Here is a 16,864-nt window from a genome sequence, read left to right on the forward strand (position 1 = left end):
TCACTCCCACTTCTCACTTCAGCCATTAAACACTAATGCAACCCAAGCTTTAGGCCAGTGTTGTGTCCCCATCCTCTCCCTGGTTAATCTCTGGGTAATCTCATATAGTGCTGCTGCTGAAAGCATCACATAGAACTTGACCATTTCCGGATTTATATCTAAAATTTCAAACTCCAATTGGATACTAGATTCCACCATTTGGACCTCATATTTAATATATCTAAATTGAAATTCTTGATTTCCACATTTCAAATCTATTCTACCTCAAGTTTCTCAAGACTAGAAGTTGTGTACAGTATTGCATATGTAGATAACTGAGACATAATCTAGTCAACAGAAGAACGGGTAATATTCTTCTACATGACTTTGTCAGTATCATTCTAATGATTTTTTAAAAATAAATTACAGTAAAGAGTATGAGCTGGGGAATCACAAAAACCTGCTTTTAAAAACAGAATCCACCATGTTATTAGCTTTTTAATAAGTTACTTAATCTTATGACTTCTGAAATAATTCATGACAAGCTACTTAATCTCTATAAATGTCAGTTCCCTCAACTGTTAAATTTGGATAATAATAGCAATTATGAAATCAGCTTGTAGTAAGAATTAAATGAGATAGGCTTCTTAAAGGCTATAATCAGATTTTATTCATTCTTTTTTCTTTTACTCATTTAAGAAATCTGTTTCATAAATCTAACATGTTTCATTGTAGGTGTTGAGGATACAGAAACAAGAAAGACAGACAAGGTTTTAGCCACCCTTGAGCTACAATCAATTTGGAGAAAAAAGTCAGCATGCAAGTAAACAATAATCCTGCAAGCTATATAGGCTGTGCCTCATGAAACAAAAGGACTTTGTATGTGAGAGAGTAATGGAAACCAGACACAGCTTTGTAAGAGATGATGTCTGGAATGAGACCTAAACAAGAAGGAGCTCTCCATGAAAAAATATAAGAAAAGCCCATTCTAAGCCAGAGACATCAGGAAAGACAAAGGAACTGAGGAAGGAAAGAGCTTGGTGTCTTTTAGGAATAATTGAAAATCCAATCTTAGGCTAATGAAGCAACACAAGATTAGCAACGGCAGGAAGTTGCTACTATCTTTAGCTTACAGGAGAAAAATAAGGAGGTTGTATTACCAGAGCCCAGGGGTGGAGTAACCCAGCATAACATCGAATCTTAGTTGGTATATTCAAGAGAAGTTGAATCCAAAGAAGAGATACAGCCATGATTAGAGATGCTGCCCCAGAGGGAGAAGGAGAGATACCTTGAAAATTTCCCTTAATCTCTCCATTCATTATACCACCAATGACTTCCAGTGACTGAATCAAATCAGATGCCAGATGATACAACAGCCTAGCAAATGCAATCTAAGAATTCAATCTCCAATACACCCAATAGAAAGAACAAAGGGTAAGAAATTGCCCGGAGAGCAAGCTGGCTCAGAACAGTAGACCCTTGAAGTCATTAAGGGTCAACTACTTTAATACTTTGGGAAAATAATCCCACTATGCAGGGAAAGAGGATGAATTTTAAAATGTCATATGTTAGGTATATAAAGAAAAATCTTGCCTGACCCTGATATAAAGAAATGAGGATATCAGAAAAAAGTGTTGGCTCTACATGTCCATGTACTACTGATCATGACAGCACTTATGGGCTCTAAATGGTTAACTTCCTGAAAAGTGGCTGTTACATGGAAAACCATATAACAATCACTGGTGATCCTTGTTTCTATTTAAAAAAACATGCTCTTAGGCTCAAGTAGACTGACCCACTTTGGGATTGTCTATCCCTTGGGATCTTGTAAGATGCACAGAATGAGAGAAACCTTTAGAAGATGCTAAATTTTCTGCTTTTAAGCTAACTAGCACGTTGAACAATTTATTTGTACAATATGAGATATGACCATATTGCATCTCATCTTATGGAATTACTCAAGTTATATACAATTTTCTCAAGTGCTATTGCTAGTCTGGATGTAGGAGTGAAGAGAATAAATTGAGGGCTTGATCTATGTTTGAGGTTTTCAGAGAAGACATAGGAAATGAAAGAAGAACAGATTGGTTGAAAATATAATCAAGTGATTATGGGTTCATAATTTAGTCCAAGAAGATAATTTAGTCCAAGAAGATGATTATAGTTATGAAAGAAAATGCAGGATCAAGTACATGAGGTCTACAGAAGGTCAAACAGTAGTTAAGAAGGAGTGAAGAAGTGTGAAAGCTAAAGGATGTGAAGTAGAAGTCAGCGAGGGCGATGAGGCATTCTAGTGCACGAATGTGACAGGGAGTGGCTGAAGAGAATGGAAGTGATAGTTCTTGTTCAGGAGCTCCAGGAACTACCACGTTAGGGAGTTAGAAAGTTGCCCACATGGATTTGAAATCTGTCCTTAATTTATTCATCAAATGTAGCAAGTGCTATTATGTCTATTGGTCAGTGCTGCTGCATAACAAACAACCTCAAAAATCTTATCGGCTTACAATAACATGTGTCTTGTGCTTATCAGACTGTGGTTTGACTATTTTCAGTTGATCTACGCTGGACCATTTGGCTCCACAGTGTGGGTCTGGAGAACTTTGCTCCAGGATTTCAGTCTTTTCTATGCGTGTTCATTTTAGAGGGCTGGCTGATAGAGAAGAAGCTACCTGGGTATGCTCTTCTCATTGTGAGTGACAGAGTACAGGAGGCAAAACCTAGCCACACAAGCAAATTAAAGCCTCAACTCACTTCACATCTGCTAAAATTTCGATGGCCAAAACAATTCATATTTTATTAAAATAAATTGAAAACAAATTAATAAGAGGTTTTCTAATGAGTTGTATTATAAAATCATATGGCAAAATCTTTGATTAAAGACAGAGTAAATATTTCAAATGATGATGCAATAAGAATGAAGACAAATGCTATAAATCATGTGCTTCAGTAGACTTTGAGACTATTGGCAAGTGAATGGAAGTCAACAGTGACCAGCAACAAGAGAGATAGAATAGACAAAATTAGGGACTAATGTTCAAGAAAACCCATGATCCTCTCCATACCCCTACAGGAACATAGAAGAATAACAGTCTGGATAGGGCCTAAGGCAGTGAAAAATAGAAGGTAGCCTCCCCCAGTCCTCACAAACCATAAATAGCAGGTTGTGGGGGCACACTGATAATTATTAGTCATTAGAAGCTAACTTGTGGAACACACCCTGTAAGAAGACAAAATATATTTTATCAAACACAGTTATGAAGAAAAAACATGGTGGTTTTTTGTTTTTTTTGTTTTTTGTTTTTTGTTTTTTGAGACGGAGTCTCGCTCTGTCACCCAGGCTGGAGTGCAGTGGCCGGATCTCAGCTCACTGCAAGCTCCGCCTCCCGGGTTCACGCCATTCTCCTGCCTCAGCCTCCCGAGTAGCTGGGACTACAGGCGCCCGCCACCTCGCCCGGCTAGTTTTTTGTCTTTTTAGTAGAGACGGGGTTTCACCGTGTTAGCCAGGATGGTCTCGATCTCCTGACCTCGTGATCCGCCCGTCTCGGCCTCCCAAAGTGCTGGGATTACAGGCTTGAGCCACCGCGCCCGGCCGAAAAAACATGGTGGTTTCTGACAAAGTAGGCACATCCCTCTTTCAGGATTTAATGATAAGTTGAAGTTTTGTTCTCTGAGGATATCAGAGTAAGTGTGATTGATTGGGATTTTATAGAACTTGTCATTAATAAACCCTAGGTGTTGGAGGCAGGAAAAGCACCCATAGCCTGGTTAATTATCATGGAAGTACTTAGGATTTTTGTCTTAGAGGGAGTAAGAACAGAATAAGTACATTTCTGAGATCAATAAGCAATTGTTTATGTGACTGGTATGGTTCTAGCAATATGGGGAATATAGTAGGCTTGTAAGACAAAGCAATCATTTTCACAGGGTAAAATTAGCCACACTATTAATACTACCTGGTTGTAGGCTCAACTGGAAAAGTCTGAATAATTTATATATTGAGGTGCAGGTAAAATACCACTGGAGGATACATTTAACAACCTTCCAAATACACAGAACAATTGTCATTTCTAAGTTATGTTATAATCCTATTCTTCTAGCTCACTGATTCTTTTAAATTTCAAATATAGTATTTTGAATTTCATATTTTTGGTTCATTATTCAGTAATGAATCCAAGCATTAAAATAAGCTAAAAAATGAGTAAATACAGTTGGCCCTTGAACAACATGAGTTTTAACTGCATGAGTCTGCTTGTACGTGGATTTTTTTTTCAATCAATATATTGGAAACCTTTTGAAGATTTGGGACAATTTGAAAAAACTCACAGATGAACCCTATAACCTAGAAATATGGAAAAACATGAAGAAAAAGTTAGATATGTCATGAGTGCATAAAATATATGTAGATACTGGTTTAGTTTATCATTTACTACCATGAAGTATACATAAATTTATTATTAAAAGTGAAAATGCATTGAAACATACACACAGGAACACTTGCAAACAGTACATGGTACTATTTGCAGCTGAGAGAAATGTAAACAAACATAAAGATTCAGTGTCAAATCAGACTTGCATAAAATTAACTGTAGTACATAAGGTACTACTGAAATAATTTTGTCACTATCTCTTATTGCCATTGTGATGGGCTCAAGTGTTGCGAGTATCTGCTTAAAACTCCACATGCAGCTCATCATCCTGAGGGAGCAGTTCCTTTCTCTAGTAAATTCCGTAGCAGAATAAAAAGCCATCTTTACTTGCATAATTTACTTGCATAATTTTCATCGTGTTTAGGGCAATACCATAAACCTTGAATAATACCATGAGACCTGCATGAAGTGCTAGTAATGATGCTTGATGTGCTCCCGAGAAGCAGAAAAAAGTCATGACATTAAAGAAAAAGTTGAATTGCTTGATATGTACTGTAAATTGAAGTCTGCAATTGCATTTGTCCCCATTTCAGACAAAAGCGATTCATCTTATAAACAGGCAAGTACTATAAATGTATTTTCTCCTCCTTATGATTTTCTTAATAACACTGTCTTTTCTCTAGCTTACCTTGTTTTAAGAAAACAGTGTAATAGTACACACAACAAAAAAAAATGTGTAAATTGATGGTGTATGTTATCACTAAGGCTTCTACTTAACAACAGATTATGAATAGTTAAATTTGGGAGGAAGTCAAAAGTTAAACATAGATTTTTGACTGTGTAGGAAGTTAGTATCCCTAACCCTTACAGTGTTCAGGGGTCAACTATAAGCCAACACACTCTGATATCACAATTAACAAAATCTGTATTCACACTCAAATGTCTCAGGTATACTTCCATCAATTTTTCTGACCTTTTAATTATACTAAATATATATATATACACACACACACTAAATATAAATATATATACACACACATACATGCACACAAGTGTATATATATATATATATATATATATATATACTCTTTTTATAATCTTTCAGATAAGCTTAACATATTTTAAAATTTTAATATAGTTGTATATTTTTATAAAGTCTGGTTTATACAGAAATTTCTATTCATTTTTCTCCAAATTCATCTCATGTGTACATTCATTCTATTTCTAAACCTTTTGCTATTCCTATCTCTAAGACACTTTTATTCAGCAAGACACATCTAAAATAGATTTTATCTGCATTCACTTATATAACCAAACATATTTATATTTCCAGACACATTTCTTTCAAGAATTATTTAACATTTATCCATTGTTAAAGTGTTTTCAAATGTCAAATCTTGTATATGACAAAAGCTATGACTGAATAAATTTGGCTACATAAAAAGGTTAAAATGACTGTAACACTAAAAGTACACATATATGTGCACATACGTATCCCACAAATAAAATTAAAAGAAATTTGACAAAATGAGTAAATATTTACAATATGTGAGCTACATAAATATCTTTAATATAAAAAGAGCTCTGAGGAATCAATATTTTAAAAATTATATCAAATTAAAATAAAAGATAACTCACAGAAAAATGAAAATGTGTTGAATTTCTGTTGAAATACAAATATATAAAATTGTATTAAAATGAATGCCTATACAGAAGGTCCCCAACTTATGCTCATTTGACTTAAAGTGATTGTTTTGACTTTACAATATTGAGAAGGTGATATACACATTCAATAGAAACCTTACTTGAAGTCTTGAATTTTGTTCTTCTCCCGGGTTAGTGATATGCAATACCCCTGCGATACTGTGCAGTGGCAGGTTTCTGCAGCTCCTGATCAACCACACACCATCGGGAGGGTAAACAGCCAATACTGTAGTCTACAGTGTACTGTATTCAATATATTGCATGAGAAATTCAACACTATTATAAAATAAACTTTGCATTTGATGATTTTCTCAACTGCTAGTTAATATAAGAGTTCTGAGTGCGTCTAAGTTAGGCTAGACTAACCTATAATGTTCGGTAAGTTAGATGTATTAAGTGCATCTAACTTATTTGACATTTTGTTGTAGTTTTCAAGTTACAATGGGTTTATCAGGATGTAAACCCATTGTAAGTCAAGGAGCATTTGTATCTTCAAATGGCCAAAATATTTTTCTTTGATAAGTTGGTAATGGCTCAGATATGGGAGTAAAGAACTATAAATTAATATAAAATATCTGGAGAATGTCTGACTACAAACATCAAAATACTTAAAGTATATTATTTAACAAGTATTACGGTAATCAGAGTTCTGGGTTCAAATTGTTGGTCTACCACTTGATTGCTATGTAATCTCAGTAACTCATTTTACTCCATAAGTTTTAGCTTAAATTTCTGCATAATAGGATCATAACAACCATCTTTCAAGGTGGCTGTAAGATAAACAGTATAATAGAAACATCTTAACACATTTTCTGACAAATGATAACTGTTCTTCAGGCAACAGTTTTTATTTTCTCCATGTTGCACTCTCCATATCCAATCCATTGCTGTATCACTTTAGTTTTGCCCTAAATAATTTCTCATCATTCTAATAGTTTTTAATAGTTTCTCATCATTCTCCCCTACCTCTTTCTTTTTTTCTGGAAATAATTATAGATATATAAAGCTCTGTATACAAAAATGTTAACCAAAGTATCATCTCTAACAGTAAAATATGGGGGCATTGGTTTAATACATTATTGTCATATTAATATAGTAGAATAATATGTGACCATTTAAACCATATTATAGAAAAATTAATGAGATTATTTAGTAAAATGCTCAAGTGATATCGATATACCTTAAAATCAAGTTATTAAAGTAATATGTGTTTTATTATCACAATTTTGTTTACGTGTGTGTGTCGGGGGTGGTTATGCCCTTATAAAGGGCAGGCATTTCTCTGCATGGGTCATGCATGAGCATGATATGATGCATATGCATGTGTGATTGTGTATGTGTATGCATAGGCACAGAGAAAGACAAGAAGTCTATAAACATTCACCTATGCAAAAAAAATTTGCTGAATTGCTGCTATGAAGCAGATACCATACAAACTTCTGGTGATAAAAAGTAAGAAAAGACAAACACAAGTTTGTACAGCAAACAAGATATTGGGAAGCTAGATGTTGTTAGAATAATCTCTAAAATAGATTTCAAACTGCGACTGGGACAATGCTACAAAGGGACAATGTGATGTGGAAGAATATAACAGGCACATTGACTTTTGAAAGCAGGTCAGAATTCCCTGCTCAAGACCCAGTTGAACTGAAATCTGCAAAAAGTGCAAGACATACATAGCAAAAAGGGGAGGAAAGAGAGCCCAGGGAAAGGAGCAAAGGAATTTGGTGTGGCTTTAATAGATGAGCCTGGGGCTCAGGCAGTCTGGAGAGGCAGGTGATAGATCAAACTGGATTTAAAATACATTGCTAAGGAGAGTTGAGGAGGTGATCATAGAAGAGAAATTATCAGAGACCTGTCAGGAAAACATCACTTTAACTATAGACTGAAGGAGAGCAAAAGTCACCACGGAAGGCCAGGCACGGTGGCTCACGCCTGTAATCCCAGAACTTTGGGAAGCTGAGGGAGGTGGATCACCTGAGGTCAGGAGTTTGAGACCAACCTGGCCAACATGGCAAAACCCCATCTCTACTAAAAGTACAAAAATTAGCAGGCATGGTGGTGCATGCCTGTCATCCCAGCTACTCAGGAGGCTGAGATAGGAGAATCGCTTGAACCCAGGAGGCAAAGGTTGAAGTGAGCTGAGATCACGCCATTGCACTCCAGCCTGGGTGACAGAGCAAGACTCTGTCTCAAAAAAAAAAAAAAAAAAAAAAAAAGTCAGTGAGGTGAGGAGTACTGTGAAGTCATTTGAATAATGCAAGTGAGAGATGACAGCAGCCTGGACTAGGATGGAGTGAAATGAAATGAAGTGAAGGATCTAGGAGCTACTTACAGGGCAAAACTAAAGTGATATAGCAATGGATTGGATATGGAGAGTGCAACATGGAAAAAATAATAATATCTGCCACACAAGGATATAAGAATGAAAAAACAGTACGCCATTTCATCATCCCACACGGGGCCAGGCACAGAAAGGGACTGATGTTGAGTGGCAAGCAGCTGATGAAGGTGACTTATGGAACCTTTACTTGCATAACACTATGAATAGCATTGCCATTCATGGAGATGGGAGATAGGGAACAGTATTACTTTTGAGGGGGACAGTCATAAATTCAGTTTTACATGTAATAACTTTAAATTATTTTCAAGATATTCAAGAGGAGATGCCAATGTAGTAGTTGGGAAAATGAGCCTGGATCTCAGAGGAGAGGTCTGGGTTGTGTACAGAAGTTATGAGGTTACATATGTGGTCAATAAAGCTAAAGGTGAAAGGGCCCAGTAACAAGTCTTGAGGTATTCCAGGTAAAGGAGAATAAGCCTGAAGGGAGATAAGAGTAGGAGACATAATGTCACAGAAACCAAGGGGAAAAAAAGGGTTTCAGGTATCTAACTGTAATAAATCTTGCTGAGAACTCATTTAAGATGTAGATAAAAGAAATCTCCCTGAAGAAAGAGGGATGGAAGTCATTGGCAGCCAGGGCAAGAGTGATGAATGTGTAGACAGTATTGGATCAGACTTGAGCTGTGAAAATAGAAAATATGAAAAACACCTTCAGTATTTTGGCTGTAAAGAGGAGGAACAACAAAGGATATTCACCAGAAAAACATGTGCAAGGCAAATTAGTGTAGAATTTGCTTCTTAATGGGAGAGATTTGAGCACATTAAGAGTAGAGATCCGCTCTTGGAAGTTAAAGGCTAAATCCACACTAAGTCCTTTTATTCAATATTTATACTGTTTTAACAGATTTTTGTACATTTTTTTAAGTTTACAAGTTGTGATATCTCACAGATAATTCAAGAAAAGAAATATTAAATAGATTACAACAAAAGATACGAAGTTTCAAAATATATCAATAAAAATACAAAGTAGATGAATTAGAGGAATCTGTATACCCTTTACAAATGTCTGGAGGTTAGAAGGTGAACAATCATTGTAAGAGACTGGGATAGAACAAGTTAGAGATAAGTGAGTATAAAGAATCTGGAGGGGGTTAGGAAAATTTACTCTCCAAAAGTAAAACAGAGCAGGCCCTGGGAAGATTTTAAAACTTACTCGAGCAATTAAAAATGAGAGAGTTGAAAAGACTCCTGTGATAGTAAGAAGGTTATTTCAATATTATATGACATCCAAATTGTTTTGGAGATGGCATAGCGTGGTACAGCTGCAAAACAGCCCTTCCCTAGAAGCCAGGCACCAGGTTTGGTTTTATCTGTGTCAATAATAAAAGGCAGTAGCTTGGAGAAGTCATTTAATTAATAAGAGCTTTAGTTTCTTAACCTGTGTATTTAGAGTTTCCCTGCATTTTCTGTAAGTTTCTTACAGCATTAAAATTCTTTGCTTCCATAACTAAGAGAATAGGTGTGCTGTAAGAAAAAAATATATACATTGAGGTAAACTTAAGTATCTCTAGAGCATAACATTATCAAACTTTTTTTGTAGGTCCTGTGTAAGTGAGAATAAAAGCTCCACACAGTCCTTGACTTAATTCAAAATAGGTTGACAGGGTGTGAAATGACATTCTCCAGTCTTGGGGATGTGTGAAGGGCACTTAACATTTCTGACAAGCTGAGTCATTTGACATTAATCCCTGTGTAACTTATCCATTAAAATTTTATCTGTTGTGCACATAATTTTTAACAACTACATAAAATTTAAATACTCTGAAGAAAGAGCCTACTCATTTCAAGACTTTCTGATGTGATCTATGTTGAAACAAACAAACAAACAATAAAAAAAAAAAACCCTCCTATAGAGTCTCAACAGAGAACAGGTTTAAAAGTTAAAATATGTATTTCTAAAAGTAAACGCATTAAAATAAGCATATGAAATAATGAATATATAATACATATTATATAAAGTGATTACATATAAATATATTTTATTCCTTTTTGGAATTTGACTATTTTCTGGTGAATATTAAGATTAGCTTGGTTTTATGTATCAAATTAATGATTAATGTTGAGTCAAATGACATTCATATTTTTTTTATATAGGGTTTAGCTTTTGATGTCAATACATTTAAGAAAAATTTCTATGTTTTTTTTTTTCAGTGATGTTTCATAGAATCAGGATAACTTCTGAAATTTTGGAAGGTAAGAGGATGTCCCTCCCACTCTTACTCATTGCTAAGAACTTTGTAAAATGTATGCTGTTTAAAAATATATATACCCTTCAAATTGATTTACATTATGGATTATGACCAAATTCTTACCTTTGGCCTCAAGTCCTGATATGGTTTGGCTGTGTCCCCACCCAAATCTCATCTTGAATTGTAGCTCCCATAATTCACACGTGGTGTGGGAGGGACCGGGTAGGAGGTAATTGAATCACGGAGGTGATTTCCCCCATACTGTTCTCATGATTGTGAATAAGTCTCACAAGATCTGATTGTTTTTTAAGGGGAAATACCTTTCACTTGGCTCTCATTCTTTCTTGTGTGCTGCCACGTAAGATGAGCCTTTTGCCTTCCACCATGATTGTAAGGCCTCCCCAGCCCCATGGAACTGTGATCCGTTAAACCTTTTTCTTTATAAATTACCAATTCTCAGGTATGTCTTTATCAGCAGTCTGAAAATGGACTAATACAAGTCCCTTTTTACTGGGTTTAAACTAGTTAGTTTCTACATGTACATGTAATTTTACTCAAGGCTCCCTTTTTCTGGTGATCCACCTTTTTCTGGTGACCCACCTTCATTGAAGGTAACCATTGCCTTCAATGAACAAGATGGTTGTCTGCTCCCCAGGCATCACTCACTGGGCAATTTCTTCCTTCGTGTAAACAATCCAACAATGTCACATTCTCACAGTTACTGTCCATGTTCTTGAGTATAAAGATACACATTTTTAATGGAAAGAACTAGGACCACAGGAACAGACACGGTATTTTATTGTTTCTAATAAATTACCTTGTGACCTTCAGAACGACACTTAAGTTCTCTGCACCCTGCTGGTTTTCATAATGATTAGGTGTTTTCCAAGATTACATTTCCTCTAAAGTTTTAGGCTTCTACATTTTTGAACATATTATAATTATGATTAATTCCACAATTTCAAAGATTTAGTGTAAACTTGTTTTGAGATTGTTATATGCAGATGCTGTATTAGAACAAAATAAAAACTGTGAAGTAACTGGCAACTTTAATGTTCACACAAAAGACTTCAAGACATATAACAAAAGTGGAGTTATCCTGGCTCAGTGAACTAAGCTATAAAATTTTTGAATGGTAAGAGCTGTTAGAATTATGAGGTATCCACTAATTCAGAATATGAAATTTGAGATATACTTTATGAACACTTTTTTATCTCAGCTGGGAAAAATTATTACTGAACCTCAACAGAGAAGTTTGATAAATAACATTTAAAATGATTAAAAATCATTCACCCAATTTAAGAAACTCCCTAAATAATAATCTGCAGCTCAATTCTGGTTAAATTTTTGCATGGACATGTGAAAATTGGAAAGTATAATAAATTGCTTCTGGTGATTTTTACTTTTTTTTTTTAACTTGTACAGTATACATTTATTTTACTATGACTATAAATAATTAAATATAAACCTCTGTAAAGCTTTCTGCTGTAACATTTTGGATGAGAAGGATAGTTTGGACAGCAAGGTCTTCAGGATATTTGAGAGTTTATACCTTGCAGTAAAAAAGGAGAGAAAATAAAACAAAAAATCTTTTTATCTAGTTTGGATGCAAACCTTCTCGAATTCATTATACACTAATTTGCTTCTTTCAAAAAATGTCAGAGAGTTATAAATGTAGGTAAACTTAGGTGTGCTGATGGCTGGTCATCATTTGCTTATTAAGGAATGCAGCTTTCTATATCACAGTGGTGTTTGTAGGACTCTGTACGTCTCTATATTGCTGCATTACATTACACAGTCTCTGATTATAATGCTTCTAGAGTTAGAGTATATGTGTGTGTGTGTGTATATATATACATACACATATATTCATGTGAGTATACATATTTCCTTTATGGCAGGGTGTAAAATAGGAATTCCTTCTAATTATAATAATAAAGCATACAATACAAAGTGAACCAGAGTGTCTCCTACAAAATAACCACCCTACAAATGTTAGCTGTCATTCATACTATTAAATAGCTATAGAAACCCTGCTGGTTTGTATCAATCCATTTATTTCTTTTTAATAGGCTATCATTCTGATGCAAACATAAATAACAAACAATCTTGGACTATGTTGAAAAATGGGTTAGGCTTGCAGTCAACACACTAGGTTTAATCCTGGACATGTTGCTTCATAGCTAGGTTAATTTCATTAGCATGGTTACCCTTAAGCTTGTTGTCTTAGATTTTAAAAGCAGGACAATAATGGTTATCTCTCAGACTCGTTATGAGCAGCAAATTAAAAATAAATGTGACAAAAAGGTGAGAAATTGACTATCACAAAACTATCACACAGAAGGCATTCAGTAAGGGCTAACTGAACCTGAAATCAGGAAATAAGGCTGCTTCTAAAATATAAACATTTATAAACATTCACAATGTTCCAGGCCATATGTTCTGCATAGCATATTAGGGAGACAAGACCCACTTCTATCAAACCCATCATTGAATATGATTGTTGTGATTGAGAGAGCAGAGGAAGGAGAATAATAGAATCCTTACTCTGGGACAGCAGAATGTTTTGTACTATTAAAAAACCTCTTTACACAATTATAATTTTATTCAAAAAATAAATTCACTATAATAATGTATGAAGAAAATAAACTTCTGCAAAATTATCTATACTATGGGAAAAAGAAAAGAAAAAGAGTGAGAAAGTAATTGAGTAAATTCGACTGTTAATATGATATATAACACATTTTTTAGTTTAGAATAGAAACTATAATGTAATCAAAATTGTACTAGGAAATACATATGCAAAGATACTTCAGAATATTTCTTTGTCCAATTCTCAGTCAACTGTAAAACTGCTGAGTTTTGGAAATACAAACTTTGCAAAACTCAGATCATTACTCCTTTTGGGCTTTTAGTTACAGTTAAGGAAATTATGACCATCTATTTGTTTATATTTGCTATGTGGCAAAAGACAATATGATAAATGTTATTTAGTGAGGTTTTGGTGATCATTACCAGCCTCCACATTATCCTTAAAGTTGTGTTGAAATGATTGAAGATAAATGGGCTTAATTTCAAAAAAAAAATGTTAGACTGTAACTGATAGTGTTCCAGGAAAATTGAAAGAAATTATGAGCAGGGAACAGTGAACAATCTTATTAGACATGGAGACATATAGGCTCTCAGTTAGCTCTAAATGGCCTTTACAATCAAGATATAAACTATGTGACAAATGAGTGTAAAATACCAAAGCATTGGCTTTGTTTCATGAAGATAAGAGCAGTCTCAAAGTCCTTGTGTTTCATATGGTCCATAGATCTCCAAAGAGAAATATGCTTGTCCAGATCAAAGAGCAAAATGGACATTGTGTCTGGCTGGTATTTGGGACATGGGAGAGGGACATCTAATTTCTTAAATAATGTCAACTTATACTGCCATGCTTTTATTGGACAGATATGCGTGAGGCTTTGAATACATCCAAATTGAAACTTCAAGAACAAACATCAATATTATTGGTTATTTTAACATTTTTTAAAAGATTCTAACTAAAATGCAGCCCTAGGCATAGAAAACTTGTGTTTAAAAGAAATAGTCTTATTCTAAACAATATATATATACACATTGCTTATATTTTATATAAACAAATGTTTTTGTTTGTATATGTATTTTATGTTTTGTATTGTAATACATCTACTCTGTATTAAAGATGAATTCAAGTGGTAATATTTTCATTGTGACATGGCTCAAAAATGTGTTTACATTTTGTGAAGTTATCTTGTCTTATTGATCCTTAGGCTCCTAAAGCTAATCTGCAAAGGGGTTTTCAGATTTCCATTTTAATTCATTTGTCAATATAACTGCTAGAAAATCACATTTAGAGTAAGTTTTGGTAAAATATCTCCTTTATTACAAAGTTAGCAGATTTGGGCAGGGGGCAGTATCGATTCTATTTATATTAGTAAATATATTTCAGAATCTGTTTTTTTCTCTGTACTTCTGAAGTGAAAAATAAATCATCACAGTAGCTTAAAAGTGAAAGTGACTGCTATTGTTCTAAAGCTATCCCATTTGTGATATGAACTCAGAAGCTTCAGTTTCGTTGGAAATTATTATAGACATGGACTACTGCATGAAGTTTCATTTACCTTAAACTTCTAATTTAAGTTTCACCTATATGTGGCTGACATGCTGATTCAGTTCAATTCAAATATTAACTAACTAAATCCTTCTCTGGCTGATGAGAAAGAAAGAGTTGCACATGCGAAGCAGGAGAATGTGGTCTGGAGGCAAGGAAGCTAAGACCAATTCATGCTGACTTCCTAGAACTGGATCAAAAAGAAAACCCCACCTCTCCATGCCCAAGTGACAAAGGATCAAATGCTACTCCTTCTACAACTTCCACCCCTCCCACTGTGTCACAAATGGAAAATGGAACGTACCTCTGATTGGATGTGGGCCAAGCATGGGCCAATCCTTTATTTGCATAAGGTGCCAATCCATTTCAGCCTCTGATTGGCCAGAGTCAAAACCTCCACTTCCATCCTTCATTACATAGGATATAAGCAATGGGAAACCTTTAAAGGGTACTTAAACCTCAGAACATTTTGTAACTAGGGCTCTTGAGCTGCTTGCTTGGGCCTGTTCCAATTCTGTAGAGTTTATTTTCACCTTAATAAATCTATGTTTCTGTTGTCTTTTGCCTCAATAAACCTATGCTTTTGTTGCTTGTTCATGCATGCTGTTCAATTCTTTGTTCAATACACCAAGAGCCTAGATGACTCACGCTCAGAACCCTTTAGTAACACATACTTTACAAACATATATGCTCATTTTAATTTTTAAAATAACTTTTTGAATAAAATAATGTATGTTTATAAAGTGCATAGTAAACTGTAAAGTAGTATGTAATAAATGAGTTATTGTTGTTATCCTTACCTTTTTCTAATCAAAGTGGATAATATCTGTTGTAAAATAAGTTATTCAAATGTTTTTTGGCCTTTGTCTTATTCAAATGTCAATTGCCTCTAGGAGTTTTGATTTTAAGAAAAGGAAATGTTTTGCCTTTCAATCTTTATCAATGGAAAATCTTTCACTGAGTCTCAAAATGCAAGTTCCACAGATATTTTATTGGGTAGAGTACTTTTAAAAAGCTCTAAAATAAGAAAGTGATGATAATGGAAAGCAATATTTAGTATCAACATTGAATAGGCACAAAGAGCACTGATGTAATTAGAGATACTTAGACATGTTGCTAAAGAAAATATACCTCTGGGAGAAAATGTAACTGCTGTTACTATTTTCAAACAAATATGGGGCTCAGAAGTATCTATTTCAGTACCAATATTAAATACCTCACCACGTTTCCATTATAAACCCTTCTTTAGGCGTTTATAACTGGGCCATAAAAATTCACTTCAGGCACTCCTTAGTATCCAAAAAAGCTATTACAGTCTCCTGGGAAAATAATAAGCATATTTATAGAAGTTATATATAAAAATACTGATATATTATGTTTACCTATTTTTAAAAATGCACTTGTGACAACTAATCTCCTTTATCAATTTGCTGAATCATATTACCTTCTTCAGTTCCATTAACCTAAAAGGAAAAATACAATTAAATTTAGTCTCCTTTCAATTGTTTCTAAATATGATTAATCTGGTGTCAACAAAGTATCACTGTACTTCAGAATTTGCTTGCTGTCCTCTGAAAAGTCAAGGAAGGGGTGATAACTTTTAATAGAGTAAATACATGTTTATTTTTGTGAAGTTAACTTTTTGTTGCTATTGTTGAGATTTTTCTGTTACAAACATTGTGTACAGTCAAAAACTGTTAGTAAAGAAACAGACAATTACAAATGCATGTGTACTTTTTGATTATTTCTTAGAAAGACTTAAACCCATGTACATTTTATTTTGGCAGATCATATAATTTTTCCACAATTACTCACATACAGCAGCAGAGGACACAAAATCATTCCAGGCTTTATTAATTTCAAATGTCCAAAACTGTCTTGAGAAGAAAATACCTTTATATTATTTTATTTGATAGTGAAGTCTTAAGGTTCTATTTCTCTCATAAGTTTTTTGTTTGTTTTAGCAGTTAGCTAAAAAGTTTTCCAATTAAAAACATTTTAGTACTTAATCTTATGGTTGTCATGCATGAGACTGGTTCATTAAAAAGGTGGAAGGTAGAATAGTGAATAGATTTTTCACAATATA

At 34.2% G+C, this 16,864-nt stretch overlaps 1 protein-coding gene and 1 long non-coding RNA gene across 13 annotated transcripts in view; one reads left to right on the top strand and one right to left on the bottom strand.

The window, feature by feature from the left end:
• Positions 1–15,373, top strand: part of LOC103883032 — a 99,664-nt gene extending 84,291 nt beyond the window's left edge. The window contains exons 4-5 of the long non-coding RNA XR_002520725.2: positions 10,606–10,647; positions 14,097–15,373. This is a non-coding gene — a long non-coding RNA (uncharacterized LOC103883032). The remainder of the gene's footprint in view (positions 1–10,605; positions 10,648–14,096) is intronic.
• Positions 1–16,864, bottom strand: part of DGKB (diacylglycerol kinase beta) — an 808,853-nt gene that overhangs the window by 252,133 nt on the left and 539,856 nt on the right. The gene's annotated exons all lie outside the window — the stretch shown is intronic.

This window comes from Papio anubis, chromosome 4, assembly GCF_008728515.1.
Source record: "Papio anubis isolate 15944 chromosome 4, Panubis1.0, whole genome shotgun sequence".
NCBI classification, from domain to species: Eukaryota; Metazoa; Chordata; class Mammalia; order Primates; family Cercopithecidae; genus Papio; species Papio anubis.